This window comes from Crocodylus siamensis, chromosome 2 (assembly GCF_052110815.1).
Source record: "Crocodylus siamensis isolate JL-2025a chromosome 2, ASM5211081v1, whole genome shotgun sequence".
Taxonomy (NCBI): domain Eukaryota; kingdom Metazoa; phylum Chordata; order Crocodylia; family Crocodylidae; genus Crocodylus; species Crocodylus siamensis.
The window spans coordinates 221,270,202-221,286,635 of NC_143396.1; the positions used below are offsets into that span (position 1 = coordinate 221,270,202).

At 46.4% G+C, this 16,434-nt stretch overlaps 1 protein-coding gene across 6 annotated transcripts in view; it reads left to right on the plus strand.

Moving 5' to 3' along the window:
* The first annotated feature begins 13,420 nt into the window (after positions 1-13,420).
* FUT8 (fucosyltransferase 8) overlaps positions 13,421-16,434 on the plus strand; it is a 286,256-nt gene continuing 283,242 nt past the window's right edge. For 5 of the 6 annotated variants that reach the window (XM_090033168.1, XM_090033167.1, XM_090033165.1 and 2 more), the window contains exon 1: positions 13,421-13,694. The gene's annotated coding sequence lies outside the window, so the exon portion shown is untranslated. Of the gene's footprint in view, positions 13,695-14,702; positions 14,723-16,434 lie in introns of those variants that run through there. The other variant, XM_090033164.1, reaches the window with a different exon arrangement.

Below are 16,434 nucleotides of genomic sequence, written 5' to 3' on the forward strand. Positions count from 1 at the left end.
TTCCCATCAATCACTAGGTCGCCAATTAGGTCGTCCCCCATAGCCAGTACCAGGTCAAGCAGCGCTTTGCCTCTTGTTGGCCCATAGACTTCTTGAGTCAGGTAGAGGTCATCCACGCACGAGAGAAAGCTTTGCGCCCGCTCAGATTTAGCTGAGTGATCTTCGCACGAGATGTCCGGGTAATTGAAGTCACCCATGACAACCAAGGTCCTGGAGCAAGCGGCCTCAGTCAGTTCCCGGGCGAACTCCTGGTCAAGCTCGGGACTTTGAGTGGGAGGTCTGTAGTAGACTCCCACCGTTGTGTCCCCTGTGCCGAATTCCCCATGAATTTTTACCCAGAGGGTCTCTAGCTGTCCATGCCGGTCGCCAACATCAGCTTGCAGGGACATGTAGCTTTCTTTCACATAGAGAGCTACACCCCCGCCCCTTTTGTCAACACGATCCCTCCTGTATAGGGTATAGCCCTCTTTCCCCGTGGTCCAGTCATGGGTGGAGTCCCACCAGGTCTCCGTTATCCCAATGACATCATATTTCTTTGCACTGAGCAGGAGGACGAGCTCGTCCTGCTTGTTGCCCAGGCTCCTGGCATTAGTGTACAGGCAGGCAAGTGTGCCCTTGGGGGCTCTTGCCTTGCCCACAGATTGTGCCAGGGCTGGGGCAGGGGTGGGCTCCCTTAAGTGCCCCTTTAAGTGCCTTGGTCCGCTGGCTTTGCAAGGGCCGTTCAGCGGGCCAGCAGGGGCAGTAGTCCCCCCATGCCCCAGCAGGCTTAGTTTAAAGCCCGATGGAGCAGGTCAGCCAGCCTGGCTGAGAAAAGCCGCCTGTCCAGGGGAGAGAGGTGGAGGCCATCTCTTCCCAGCAGCTCGCTGCCTCTCTCTCCAAAGAGCGGGCTGTGGTCATGGAAGCCAAAGCCTTCCCGATAACACCAGCGCCGCAGTCTTTGGTTCACCGCGTGGATCCTCCTCTCCCTCCTCAGCCCATAGCCCGAGACTGGGAGGATCGAGGAAAACACCACCTGAGCTCCCAGACCCCTAAGCCCCGCTCCCAACTCCCTGTAGCGCCTCATGACCTGGCTGGGGGTGCTCCGAGCCATGTCATTGGTGCCCACATGAATAAGGAGCATGGGTAGTGGTCTGTGGGCCGGAGGAGCTGTGGGATCCTCTCCGCAATGTCTCAGATGCGGGCCCCCGGGAAGCAGCAGACTTCCCGGGCTAAGGGGTCAGGGCGGCAGATTGCCCCGCAGGATGGAGTCTCCCACAACAAACACCTTACGCTTTGTCTTGGGGAGAGCGGGGCCAGTAGCTGCGGTCGAACCTGGGTTGCCTGCGGGAGCTGGCAACTGCGTGGGCTCTGCTGGGGCTGCAAGAGGTGCGAACCTGTTGCTAAGCTCCGGCGGGGCAGCGGCCTTGGTGCGGCGGGCCTTGGGGCCCTCAACCACCTTGGTCCATGCCCCTGACTGGGCAGAGTGGGAGGTCCCAGAGTCCTCCTTAGTCCCGGAGGGAGACGGAGCTCTCCCCTGCGGCTCCCGGGGGAGAAGGGCCTGGCAGTAGGAAAGTAAGGAAATATTTTAGCAATTAAAACTGTTAACACTGTAGTTACTTTTATCTCTTGCAAGAGCAAAATCTGTAGCACCACTGATAAAAATTCTATTTCTCTCCATTGGTTGGTGGTTTCATGGTTGCAGAGGAATATGGCTGTTATGGCAGGTCATGGCTACAGTAGGAAAAGATAGCTAGTGCTAGTTTTGGCTATCAGGACAGAAACCTTGAACAGATCTTTATATTCAGTGGGGAGTCAAGCAGAGAGCAGAGCCATTTGCTCAGAACAAACTGCAAACAAGCCAATACATTCTGAACCAGTTCAAGCCTTTTCTGGATTTTTCTTGATATAGTGGATTGCAATAAACAAAGCCAAAGGTCCATTACTGTGGCGATGTCTATGACTGATAGAACAGGAACAAAGCTCTGGTCAGTCAAAAATTACAAGTGGGTGTTTGACTCTGATTACTTGGGGATCCAGGGGCACTGAATGTTCTCACTTTGTTGTTTCCTGGAACAGGAAGACTGACAGAGTACAGTACTGATTTTTGAGTCAGTACTCTAAAACTCCAGGACTGAGATAAGTTGTATGCTGAGCTAGCTCCTGTGAGAAGGAACAGAGGCAACCTGCTCTCTTGCAGTCAGGAGGAAAGACCATGTTCTGTTTCTGCTCTTCTTCCTTTTCATTGTTGGAAGGAGGTTATTGTATTTAAAGAGTTGCTGCAGTTGTGCTATCATTAGTGTGATGGCCTCATCCTTGCCTTTGTACTGCTGCTGCTAGCAGTAAGGAGGAACGAAATTACACCAGTGAGCTTGCATAAACTTTGCAAGCTTTTCTTCAGAGTACAGTTGCTGGTTTTTCTGGTTCCTTGGTAGGGGGCAGATCTTCTTGTGCTGTTGTTGACAGATGGAAGAACAGGTCATTCTACTTATAGTTGGGACAAACTTCTACTGATAAGCACATTAATTCCTGGACACTGGCTAAATACAGGCAGTCAAAAAATTCAAGGCTGAACTGATTCAATCTTTGCAGGTTAGTCTAAGCTGCATAGATTGTACTGATAAGCAAGTGAACACACATTCACTTTTGATTCCAGAAATGCAGCCATATGCCTGCAGTAGCTCAGGCCAGAAGCTGGGGTAGCGCTAGAGCATGCCTCCCTGCTTGGCTTGAGCAGACACCTTGGGCCAAGGCTAACTTACGAATCCTGCCAGGGGGGCATTGCAGGGAAGGTACAAAACATCCTGATGTGCTGCCGGACTGAGAACTTGAATCTGGAGGGGGTCTGGGACAGAAGTTCAATAAACTGATTTAATTCAAGTCTGATACTACATCCATCTAGGTTTATCTTAAACTGGTTTTGGCCATTTTGAAAGCAGTTTATTTGCACTGAACTTACGCTGTATTACAGATTTGAATTGGTTTCTGATTACTTATACCAGCTTATATGTAATGTCTGGCCTTTGCCTGTGAGCCTACCTAAGAGGTCTAACCAGAGGCCATCAAGCAGGTATCAGCCAAGCCAAACTAACCAATTCAGTATTGATAAGTTGATTTTCCTTGTTTTGTTTGTTAGTGTGTTTTTGTGCCAAATACTGATAGTTTTTGTGCCCAAAACTAATGTTTGAAATATCTCTACATATGCAGACAAGCTCTGAGCTAAGGCACCTGGCCCATGTTCATGAAATTGCGATCTGACCCCTAATCCCAAAATTGTGTATTCTACCATGCACGTGTGGCATGGCAGGAGGCATGATTGTTGGGATTGGAAATCAGAGCCCACTTGTGCCATTACTATTTACCAGTGCAAGGGAGCCCTGGGATCATGAGCCTGGCTCACCCTGCACCAGCAAATTGAAGGCTAGGTGTCCAGTGAACCATTACAGTCCCAGGGCTGGGACCAACAATTTGTTGATTGTCAGTCCCAGCCCCAGACACACCAGGGCCGGTTCAAGACTGGTGGGATCTGAAGGCTGGGACCGACAATCAGTTGGTTGTTGGTCTCAGCCCTGGGACTACACCTAAGTCTCCAGTTGCTTCCCAGAGCCCCGTGCTCCAGGATGTCAGAAAATCTAGTGAGAGAACCCTGAAAACCCTGGGGTTCAACCCGGTGCAGGGCAGCACTACATGGCTGTCAACTTACCAACATCTGGGGAGCTGTCAGCCAAGCCTCGCAATGCAGCTGGCATTGGACTGCATGGTGGAGACCATGTCACACCTATTTAAAGTGTGATTAAAATAGCCACAAAATTATTGCACATATATTTTGGACAAATGTTGTGGCTTGTTTCCTACTGTGTCATTAATTGTGTGAATGTGTGGCTGTGTAGGGTGGGTTAATTAGGAGTCCAAGGCAGCTGCATTACTTCTGGTTTGGGGGATAATATGCCTGAAGTGTCACATCTCAGTATAGTGCCACCTGGTGCCATAATCAAGCAACACAGATACACCCTTGTAAATAGGGGTCTACCTCAGAGTTTCCCAATGGGTGTGCTGCAGCATTTTGGGCTGGAGCCACGCTTCCCACCTGGCTAGAGCTATGTACCCCCACCTGCTGCTGCTGCAGGCAGCCAGACAGGTGTGTGTGGGGGGGTGGCTCTAGCCAGTAATTCAAACGCTGCGTCACCCACTTCCCACTGCTCTGTGGCATTCCACTGCTCGCTACCCCCTCCCCAGTCTGCGGCATTCAGCCACTTGTTACCCAGTGTTCCTCCCCTCCCAACCCCCCCCCCACGTGTGGCATTTGGCCACTCGCTAACCCCCCACTTTCCCTCCCACCTCTACTCAGCCGCTGTGTTGTGGGGTGGGGGAGGCCAAGTAGGTGTGCCACGAGGTGAAAAAGGTTGGGAAATGCTGGTCTACCTAACTCAAGGAGGCAGCCATCCAATTGTACTGGGAGATTGCAGGGCCAGCTGCCATAGTCACTGACTGATCTTGGTGCTCCTCCTCCACCCCTCATGCTGATTGGCTATGAGAGCTGTCTGTCATACGGGTCTGTTGCTTCCTGCTGATTGGTTGTGAAGGCTGTTTGTCATGCAGCCCCACCCCTTGCCACCAATTGGTGGGGGGTGGCAAATGACAGGCAGCCCTTTCAGAGCTCGCTCGCTTGTTTGCTTGCTTTAGTTGCAGATTTCATGGACTTTGCCTGCTTTTGTGGGCAATGCCAGGTTTTGCGATTTCTGTGAAATCAAAATTTTGATAGGTTCTTATTCATAAATATATGTCTAATTGAAAATAGGTGATTACATTTTTCACCATAACCATAAAGTGGTTCTGTCCCATGTTACAGAGATAGACTCCTTTTTTTTGCTGTTCAGTTTGCCATCTCAGTTTCAAATCCATTAGTCAGAAAAGGACTACTGAGATAACCACACTCCTTAACACAGAGAGTGCTGGTACATGAGCATGGGGGCTGCTCTGACAGGCGGAGTCTGCTGAAACGTGGTAATTCTGCGCTCCAGCAGCCTCCCGCGTCTCGTGTATTAGCATCCCTGAAGTTCAAAATGCTGGCAGGGGCACTTGAACTAAAGATCATTCAAAGAGCTGGGCAAGTTGTGCAACGGTGCCCCTGCCACCGTTTTGAAGTGCGGGAATGCTAATACACAAGATACTGCTCTATGAGCCGCTTTAATTAAAGCACTACCTCCCCCAACCCCAGAGCACATGTATATATAAGTTCCCTTATTGATGCATTTTGGTGCCTGACTGTTATGTAAGCCCAGGACGTGCTTTGTAAAACTAGCTTAAGTCCTTAAAGAAATGATGCATAGATTTACAAAAAGGGTGGAAATATCTGATACAAATTCCCTGTTATGAGAAGACAGATATACAAGGAAGAACTAAATATCTCATACAATCAGGCCATTAGCTTGGAAAGGATTATTGGAAGTTAGCATGCATTCCAAGCCCAGAGGGGAAAACTGAAAGGTCAAGGCCAAGACTGAAAAAAGAGCTAAATAAGTGACATGGTTTTTCAAAGGTGCTGAACATTCAGCTGCTCTGTGTTTGGGTGTCTGGAGGGGGAGCAGAGGTGGGGATAGTCCCACAGAACACTAAACTAAAGGAATATAAGCATTTCAAAGTCAAACACTCAAAATGAGGAAATGCCAGAATATTCAGTGTCTGAAACCTGGAGCCATCCCTGTCTGGGTGCATATTACAACATTTTTAAGTTACCTGATCACATATTACTTTACTTTCTCTGGCAAGTACTGGTATCTTCCCATCTGACTTTCAGTCTTCCTCAGCCAGTCTATCTGCCCACTGAAATCCAGTCACAGTTTCCGACTCCTCTGCCAGTCTCTGGTGTGCATCGTCCCTGAGGCCTCTCGGCTGAATCTATTCCTCCTCCCCCTGCCTCTGGCTCTTGGAAACCATCAGTCAAAATGGTTGACATTTGGTTTAGTTATGAGTGACTGAAAACCGGTTTTTATATGGGGAAGTGCTGGGTAATCTTAATGATGGGCAGTTCTACCAACCCTGGCAATGATAAATGTTTTATTGACTATTTTTGTAGCACTGACACTGCCTGTAAAAGCCACATCTTTAAAATGATTATATGGCTATGTTATTTGCAGCTAGGTTATCTTAAAATTAACATTTTGAAGTCTGTGCAAGTTCCATACATTTGGCTTTATATTCTCAAAAACACTCTCCCAACTTATAAAACAGACCAGTTTAGTTATGTTGAAGTACACAGGAAAACTGGTTCAGTAATGCAACTGCCCTTGCTTTACTCTTAAAGACACACCTTTGCATGGCAGTATTTTGCATTTACAGACAGACAAGATGTTTGAGTATCCATGACAATGACAGGATAATTTATTGCGCAACTTGCCCAGCTCATTTTAATAAGTTTGCACCTCCCTGGACTTTTAAATTTGTTATGTATTTATTGTACCAGAAGTCAGTAAGCACAGTACACATGACACACAAAAAGTAGCCAGAATTCAAAAGTAAAACATTACATACGAGACTGGAAATGGCATGAGAGAGTAGCTCTGCATTGATTTATAAAACACTTTATTAAAATGCTTTCGATATAGATAAACATTTCTTGTGCAATATTTGTTGTTGTTTCTCCTGCTTTGAACTGGACACTTAAAGTGCTTTGATAACTGGAGCCAACAAAATTGTCTAGAAACACTGCAGCTCCTTTAAGTGCTTCTATAGCCTGTGCTGAAGTGCTTTTTTAAATATATTGTTACAGAGATATTCCTCAGTAAATAAGAACAGATTCTCTATTTATCCAGAGTTGGAAGCACTAGCAGTCTCTATACTTCCACTTACTGAGATGGACCTAACAGCATTTCTAAAAGCAGTATTTAAACAACTCCAAAAATATATCAGGAAAATAAATAATGCATATTTTACTGACCTGTTGTATTCCATATTGTGCAAACTTGTACTAGTTCAAATGTTTTAAAAACTTTGTGATGTTACTAAATTGTGTTAATTTACCAGAAATTGAACCTGGTAGATTGGGTTTTGTAAACTTCCACAAATGCAAGGTCAACTTTTAAATCTGTTGAGCCTGCTTTCTAAATTCTAATATTTAAAAAGTACTTATGGAAATTATATTAGGTGGACTCTTTAAAGTTTCTCATGCATTCTTTTACATTTTTAAAATTGCTTTTGTACTAAATAACTGATATTTAATAATCACTTCCCCCACCCCATACCCAATCAAAACACAAAAGCTTTCTATAATACTGAGGATATTGTTTATTCACCAACTGATTAAGATTTGTGTAGTGTTTCTCTATAAAGGTCATGCTATGCCTGCAAAATTTCCAAATAACAAATCCCAGGAAAATTAAATTCTCATTATATTCTGGTGGTACTTTTGTTGATAAAACCACATGGCTGTCCTATTTTCTAAGTGGCAAGAGGTCTGAATTTTGGAGTGAGTTGATTCCTAAATGGAAGACAAATACATGGTGTGGCTCTATGGATTTTTTTTCCCAGTCTATTTTTTTTTCACAGTTGTGACGGGCTTTATTTGATATGGATAAAAGACATCATACCAGTATGGATTCTGTGCTTTCAGTACTCCAGGACAGATAATGTTTCTTTGTGTGCTTTTTAAATTATACCAGACCTAGGCTTGGAGTTTTGTTCTCATTCTGTGCCTTAGTCTGGCACTAGGTCTCTCACTAGATTGGAAAAAATGAGCTAGATTTGGTATTCTTGCTTTTTTCCAGTTAGCACAGAAAAAGATACCTTCAGGCCTCCTGACTCCTGAGTCAGGCCCCCTTCTCAGGGCTGATTTAAATGGTGCCAGTTTATAGTTGTCCTCTATGGGCCTCTACATCAAAATGCAAAGGCTAGAGCAAGCTGAGTTTTGACCCACCCCAACCTACTGTATACCCCAGGAGCCAATTAAGTGGTAGGGTAGGACTGTTATGATAGCCACAGAACTCTTCTATAAGAGGATTATTCACAGTGGATATTTATAATTTGAAAATCCTGAGTGTTCTAAAATGATGGTTTAGGTCCAAAATATCGTGAGATTACAAAAAAAGTAGATTTTTTTTTGTACATTTGCCTTTTGACTTTGTTTTGCAAGTTCATGTTTTCAAGCTTATTTTCATTACCATGAGAATTAAAAACTTAGTTTTACAAGTAATTACATGAAAGCTGACTTTCAGGTGTAGTCTCCGAGGCTGGAACTTTAAAAACACAATAAATATTGAGAGAGTTGGCAACCCTACATTTAAAACAAGGACGGGCAATTAGTTCAGGTGGAGGGCTGCTTACTGAGTTTTGGCATGCTGTTGAGGGCCATATGGGTAGCCCCGCCCCTTGACAGGTGCCCCGCCCCCTGGTCACCTTTTTGTAACCATAAGTCCGACTCCCCTAGCCTCTGACCTTTGCCACCAGAAGTCCCGCCCCTTGCCCCTGGAAGTACTCCTTTTAGCAAAGGTTTTGCCATTTCAGAACCAGAAAAATACCAAATTATATTCTAAAAAGCAAACAACTACAACATTCATTAATTGATTAAAAAATATTTTGTCTTGATTTACATGCGTTTGTGTAGTGTACATAGAGGTGATTGCACAATAGGTTAAAATGAAGTCTTACTCTTGTATGTTGTGGGGGGGTTGGTATAGGTTTGCAGGGGGTGTGGGTGTGTCTGTGGCGGGTGCACACATGCACACACACTTTGCCTATCTTTACATACACACACACACACACACACACTCTCACACACACACACACTCACTCTCTCTCTCTCTCTGCCACTCCCTACACCCCTCCCCACTCCCCAGCAATGCAGCTGGGAGCCAGGTGGTGCTGGAGCAATGTGGGGTCAGGAAGGCAGGGAAATGGCTGTGGGTGCGTTGGGGCTGGGCTGCTTTGTCCTGCCAGCTCCCTCTGGGTCCTACTGCCCCTGTCTCCTGTCATCTTTGACAGACAGCCAGGAGCAAACAAATATTAATTTACTAAAATTTTTAGGGGCCCCATAGGCCGGACAGAATGGCCTAGAGGGCTGGATTTTGCTCACCCCTGATACAGACCATGCATATAGCGGTACTCATAGGTAACATTGGTCAACATTTTCTGTGGTAAATTCCCACTTTCAATTGTTAGGTTTTTGTCACCTTGTTATAATTTGGGTTGAAATTTTCTGTTCTCAGTTCCTGTCTTAGGCTGATTTTTTTTTTTTTTTTTGGTGGAGGATAAGAAGCTTTCGTGAAGTTTGGAGCTATGTCTAGGAAATTAATATTAATTTTGTTCCCTGCCCTTGACATTTTTTTGGTAATAATCTTAGAGACACGTGAGTTAGGCATTGTGATAACTGGCTTCTAGGAACCTAGTCCTCAGAGTGAATTCCATAGCCCTGTAGTAGGCATGTAGGCTCCCTATACAGTGTGTGGTGAGTTAGTTTTAATCAACTGGGTTCCTAAGATGCCTGACATGCTGCTTGCGTGCATGCCTTGTAGTGCCTCAGTCTTGCCTTTCTCACACCTAATCCCTGTTAAGATCTACAAACTAATCTGCAACAGCTTATCCCTGCAAGCTTTAGGCATCTGTAGGGTTAGGAAGGGTTTTGAGAAGTGCAAGATTGGATTTAGGTGCCTAAATTCCATGTAAGTCCCTATGTGGACCTAGCTGTAGGTCTGTAGGTGTTTGGAGGAAAAACTTGACTTTCTATAGGAAGGTAAACCTAGTTTCCTTCTTTTGGTGTCTCCAGAATTTTTCTTCTAGATTTGACCAAATTATTTGATATACAAAATAATAACTACAGAAGCTTGTTCCTTAATTTGCTGAAGACTTCCAGCTGCATTGCTGATGTTCACGGACCTTACTACTTCTGCATGGTGTCAGATATCAACTTCCAGATCTATAAGCCACTGTCTCGTATTATCACACATGTATGGATTCCATTGACCTGGTCTGGGCATTTATAACTGAGCTGCACCCACTAGTCAACTTGCGCGCTCAGTCTCCTTCATCAATACATCTTTTAACCATAGGAACTAGATCACAGTTCAGGGGAATGTCGTCTTAGTTGAGGTCTGGAAGATTATATGCCTTAGTGCTTCCTTCTCCACTTCATAACCTTTACAAGTGAGCTTGCATTTGGCAGGTGTGGGAAAACAAATCTTCAGGTTGACCCAAGTCTCATTTAGATGCATTAACTTAGCAAATAAATGTGCCAATTTTGCTGTCCTGGTTGTAACAATTGCCCTACTCACTGGGCTTACTGCCTTCTCGTGGAGTTCACAAATCTTGATACTAGAAATATTACAGAACTGTTATGTAACCTTTTGACACAGAGATTGCTGCCTCCAGTTCACATAGAGGCTAAAAGCTTACTAATGCAGCCAAGGAATCTTCAGTTCAAGTGGTAGAAGTTCATGCTCCAGATCTGAGTGTCTTGGGTTCAAATATTACTGACAAGTCAGGCTGTTACGGTTTCAAATGAGGAGATTTCTGTTTAGTCTTCACACAGGAAGGATGATGAACGTAGCTGTGCAGTGAATGGAAGCTGTTGTAGGATCAATCCTAATTCATTGGCTAAGAGCTGAGAATGCATATTTAATAAAGAAGAACACTACAGCAAATGAGAATGGTTTTGCATGTAAGGTATTGCTCTGTTACACAGTTCCTATATGGCATCAGAGAAGGCTCTCAGAATTTTCAGAGCTGGCCACTAGTTGCAGGGTCCTTATTTTCAGAGTGTTCAGTCTGAGAAACCTAGGTACTAATTTTGTTCAGAGGTATGCAGACATTGGCAGCTTTAGATCAATGAGAGAAGTATTTGTGCTGAGTGTGTTAACCATGAATGGGGTATCCCCATAGGCACTCAGTCACTTGAGCTTGCAGGAAGCTTTATCCCTAGAAGCCCTTGTTACTGTCAGGTTAACAAGCACTCATTTTTGTCCAGTGGAGGAGTTGTCAGTGGAATCACAAAGGAATCTCTATGCTTGGTAATCTACTTTTCATAGTAAAATGTATTGAATTGTGGTCCTTTTATATTAACGTGTAAAACTTACTTCTGAAATCACACAACTGCTGCCTTTAGCTTTTTTAGAAGGGTATGTAGGTCCATTAGGGCACAATTGTGGATTTGTTGCTATGTCAGTTTTCTCTCATCTCTCATTTACTTTCCTCATCACTCTCCCAGGTGCCAGACCCACCAAGTCATAGCAGAAACTAGTAACATGGCCTTGCATGCCCAGACTTAGGATGTAGGTAAAAAACCCGCCACCATTCATAATGGCACAAATGTTTCACATGCCATTCAACAGCACCTGTAACACATGCAGTCATTTTTGGTGCTAACTGGTTTTCTTTGGTTTAAGGAAATAGGCCTATAGCACTGTGTCAAGGGTTTAAAGACATGTAGACCAGCAGCAGCAGTAGTATCATTATAGCATTAAGCAATCATTTGAAAAGCATTTAATTTCACACGGGAGTAAGCACAATTGTATGCACCACAGGCATCCTAATGCAACAGCCTGTTTATTTTAGCCCTGACTTTGCTCCAGCTTGCAGCCGTTGTATCTCAGAAACGCTCACACCAAAGATAATAGTTTGCTAGGCGTCTTGGTAGCTTTTGTATTTCTGTCTGGCCCAACTGCCTTAAGTACATCCAGAGGGAGTAAGCAGCAAGAGTTCTTCGGCTTTTTGGATAGCTCTCTGGACAGTTTTCTTTTTCTCCCTTTTTGGGAGTCTTTCTTAAAGCAACTTCTTCCAAAGGTAAAGCTTCCTGAAGTTTAAGAGATACTACTACATTTGCCCTGTGAAATTTCACCCTCCCAAATTCCCTGGATCATCAGCTCCTTACCTAGAGCTCCTACTCAAGAAGTATGCATTTCTTGCTTTTCCTACAAGAGGTATGCACCTCTTGCTTCTCAATATATTTAGACTGGAGATTTATTTTTAGGTAGCAATTGTTTTAATATATATGCATGTATGCATACAGTGGGTAGCACAAACAGAACCACAATCCTTGTCTAGGGCTTTTAGGTGTTGTTTAATATAATTCAAGAACACCTGTTAATTAACAATTTAATAGCAATAAAGGTAAGGAGTCACCAACAGTAGCCCCAAAATGGGGAACCACTGGCTCAGACACTGAAATAGTAGGTTGGAGCCAGTCTGTAATAATGCCAGTTGGGAATTCAAAACCAGGGGAAAATAGATATTTTTATCATTTTATATTGCCAGCCCTTTGTTAACTGTTGCTATGGATATTGATTCTACTATCTTTTTTCCCCATGATACTGACTACAGCAGCTGTGCCCAGAAGGTCACTGGTCTGTGCCCACATTACAAGGTGACTGCCTCAGAATTTCAAGTTGGAAGTGAAAGAACAAGGAAGACATGTCTATGGACTCTGTATATTAGAGGGTGTTTACTAGTTTCAAGGGAAAAAGTGGTGTTTCCCAGTGAAAAAGCAGGACAAAACATGTATAAATGGTTTTTAACAGAGAACATGTAAGATCCAAACGTTGCAGCTGGGGTATCCATGCTGCAACAATAGCAGCACTTGCTAAATTCCAGGATCCCCTTGAGGCTATTATGTCAGTGACAGTTTTCTGTGGATCTCACAAAATGCAGTAAGGAGACCTCTAGGCTACCTTTTTCTAGTGGTGGGCAAAGCAGAAGCATGATGACATCACAGGTGCCTTTAAGCTAGTGCCTTATAAACAGGGTCACCTGCTGACAGGGGGGAACCAGACCTTGCTTTTCTTCATCCTTGGGCTACCAGAAACACTTCATAGGGCAGCACAAATGCCAAGTAAAGATGTAAATCTCCCTTGTGCTACAAGTGCCCCAAATATGTGGCTTGACAAAAGGGGAATCAATCTGGGCCGCTTCCGGCTTGCGATGTCTATTTGCCTGGCGGCGGGAGAGCCCGTGCTCTCCAGCCACCCCGGGCAAGGCACTCCGGGGGCCCGATCCTGCACAGGACCAAACCCCGGGAGCGCCCGCCCCAGCTTTCCCCTCTGCTCGGGACAGCTTTGGGGGGTCTGTCAGCGGGAAACCCGGGGCTTCCTGCTCGCAGGGACGTGCCCCTGGATCCGCAGAGCCCGGGTGAGCCGGGGCAAGCACCACTTGCTCCCTCGGAGGGCCCCCGCGGGACACAGGCTAGAGGCAGCGGTGAGAGAACCACCTGCACCAGCCGCGTAGCCAGCAGGCAGAGCCCAGCATCCCCCTGCAGCGCGCAGCCGGGCATGTCTGGGCGCCGCGTCCCTCACAACCCCGGACGCGGGCCGGCGGCAGCTGGCGGTGACCAGCCGCCCTGAGTACCACGGTGTTACTGCGGCGCATGCGCGCGACAGACTCCCCGGCCGCCCTCACGTGACGGGAGCGGCTCCGCGGCCGACTCGAGCGCTCATTGGCTGGCGGGGTCGAGTGCGCGCGCCCTCCTTCCTCGTCCCCGCCGGCCGGGCGGCGCGCTCCGGCCGCGCCGCCTGCCCCCCTCCCTCCCTTCAGTCACCCCCTCCGCCGCGGCGCGCGCCTGGCTGCCGGGCTCCGCGCTGTCCGCGACGCTTCTCGCCTCGCCCCGCCTCGCCTCGCCTCTCCTTGTCCTGCCGCGGCGCCGGGTTCCTGCTTCCGTCCGGGCAGCGCTGCCTGCGCGCCGCGAGCCGGCACCCGCCGCCCGCCGGGCCGGGCCGGGCCGGGGCGGCGCTGACACGCGGGTAAGGGGCTGCGGGGGCCGCGGCCGCTCCCCATCCTTCTCCCAGGCCTGGCGCCGGCGGCGCCGCCGCCGCGCGCGCTGCTCGGCAACCGCCGCCTGGGGGTGGGGACGGGAGGGGCGCGGGGCGGGGCGGCCCCGGGCATCCCGGGCGGCGGTAAACTTTGCTGCTGCTAGGAGCTGCCCCGGTCTGGGTGGGGGTCGTGTGCGCGGCGCGCATCCCCCCGGGGCCGTGGCTGGGGCGGGAGACGCCTCGGGGATGCGGGGCGGGGGAGGGGGTTGGGAGTGTTACCCCGGGGCCGAGCCGGCGCTTGGAGGTACTGCGCTGTCCTGGGATTGAGGGGTCAGTGTGGTGAGCGGGAGCGGGATGGGGCAAGATGCGGGCAGCTGTCATCCCCTTTGGCTGGGGCTCTGTGCCCTGGCCCCTGGCTAGGCCCGCATCCTGCCACCAGCGCTGGGTAGGGGCAGGGCTGGGTGGGTGAGCTCAGGGCCCCAGGACTGCACATCCTGCTCCCGGGTGTTGTGCCTACGGCACCGTCTCACCCTGGGGCTGAGATGCCCATGATGTGGTGCTTAGTGGTGCTGTGCTGGGGTGGCAGCAGGTCAGGGCTCTTCATGGGGCTGTCTTAAGGTGAAGCGGCCAGTTCTTAAGTAGCCCTTTCAGTGGGAAAGCAGTTCTTGAGTTTCACAGTGTTACCAGGCCCGGCCCAGACTCTCCTCTACTTGAAAATAGTAGGAAGGTTTGTTAAGGCCGACTTGTAGTTATTACCATGTACCCTGTGTGGTCACTGGGGCTGGGTTTGATTTGTAATCTCTTCACATGGGTTGGAGAAAGTTCACAACCAACGAACCTTAGTTCTGCTAGATGGGAGTGTTTTTAATAAGCTGGTGCCTCAGTATAGTAGCTGAACAAGCTTGTGTCCTGCCAAAGCTGAATGAATACTTAACACTTCTAGCTGAAATCAATCTATGTTGTGCAGCAAGGAAGAGGAGTATTAAGTCTGCATTTTCTTAACAACTTGCAAGGAAAAGGTAAAGCCCACCACCTTGTCCTATATGGAGGATGTAACTATTTATTTGTATTTTTAGCAAGCCACCGAATACTGAAAGGTTGAGTAAGAACTGGAGGCTAGAATGCTGAATCACACAAGTTCAGCATCTTGGATACATACGCAATTGGAGATATAAAGATATCTGGCAACTGAAAAATGTACAGGGTCAGCTTATCTGCTATAACAATCCTTTTTTCTTTTAGTGTTTGGTTTGTTTAGAACATTGCCAGAATAAATGAGCTAGGCAGCTGGAGGAAAACGGTATAAACAGTAGACCAGGTGTAAATCTGTTTGTTTGCTTGAGATCAAATGTATTAGGTAAGAAAATGAACAAGGCTACTATTACTAAAGAACATGGGTTTTTCCTTTCTTGTGAAATTGCATTTTAATTGTTTATGATCACTGCATTAGGATTACAAGCAAGCAGATTAGTTTGGGTGTATAGCAGAATTATGTAGAAGATGAATGTTTCACTAAAATACCCACTGAAAACATTTTTTGGGGGGTCTGTTCTTACCTTTTTAGGAGCTGTATAAACCATTGCCTTAGATGTCATTTATATTTTAGACTGCATGAGTTTTCACATCTTATGTTTATGTGCAGTTAAAAAAATAATTTTGGATCTTCATTTTCTGGTTAGTCTTTTCAGCATAATTTCGAGGCAGTCAGATGAAATAATGTTTTGGAGGAAAAATGTTGCATTTGAGTATTTAAATCGTGTAGTCAAGAGGTTTTTTTTTGTTTTTGTTTTTGTTTTTTAAAGAATAATAATTACTGTGATGTTAGGCTGGTCTGGAGGGGGAGCTAGTGCCAAAGCAAAGATAATTTAATTTATGCTAGAACCATTCAAAAGCCTGCATATCTTTTTCCAGTTTGATCATGGAATTTACCTCTACTACAATAAGGGAAAAAAGTGTAGATGGTGCATATCATGTGTGAATGTTTAACATGTTATATCTGTATCAAGGTAGATTATACATAATATATAAACAGTGATACATGCACACTATATTTATGTAATACGTATGCATTGCTCTGTAGTTATATTATGCACCAAAACTTTGTTGAGAGAACATTTAAGGCTGCAAAGTTAAGTGCTAATGGTTGTTTGTGCATCTTAATTTGGTCCCTTGTGTGTGTGCATTGTGAAGCGGTTACATTATTGCATACTCTTTTTTTTCCCCACAGAATGCACAACCTGATTCAAGGCACAACCTGAGACCTGGGCTGGGGCTGAGTCAGGGCTGTGTAGTAAGGAACCTTGTCTGTAGGAGTCCTGCTTTATTTGTTGTGGAAATTGGAAGGTGTGTAATGAATAAGGCAGGGTTTTTCACAGGAAGAGAGAAACAGTTGAATGCTGCTTTGATTCTGTTCCTGCCTTTGCCAGGAATTCCTGTGTGATGCTAAGCAAGTCACTTAAACCATTGTTGCTAATCATGTGTTCCTTATTTTCCGGGTGCCAGACTTGGGCTGATTTGCAGAACTGCTGAGCTTTCACAGCTGCACTTGTTGATGTGAGCTGTGCTTTGAACATGTAAAGGGCTACATAAAGCTAAGTACTGTAAAAATTCAGGTTCTAGGTATCTTAAATTGGGCAGTCAACATTAGCAGGGGCTTCTGACCCTAATCTCTATACTTCCGTTTCCCCCTCTGTGGGTACTGTGGTGAAAATAAATTAATGTTTGTTGAAGT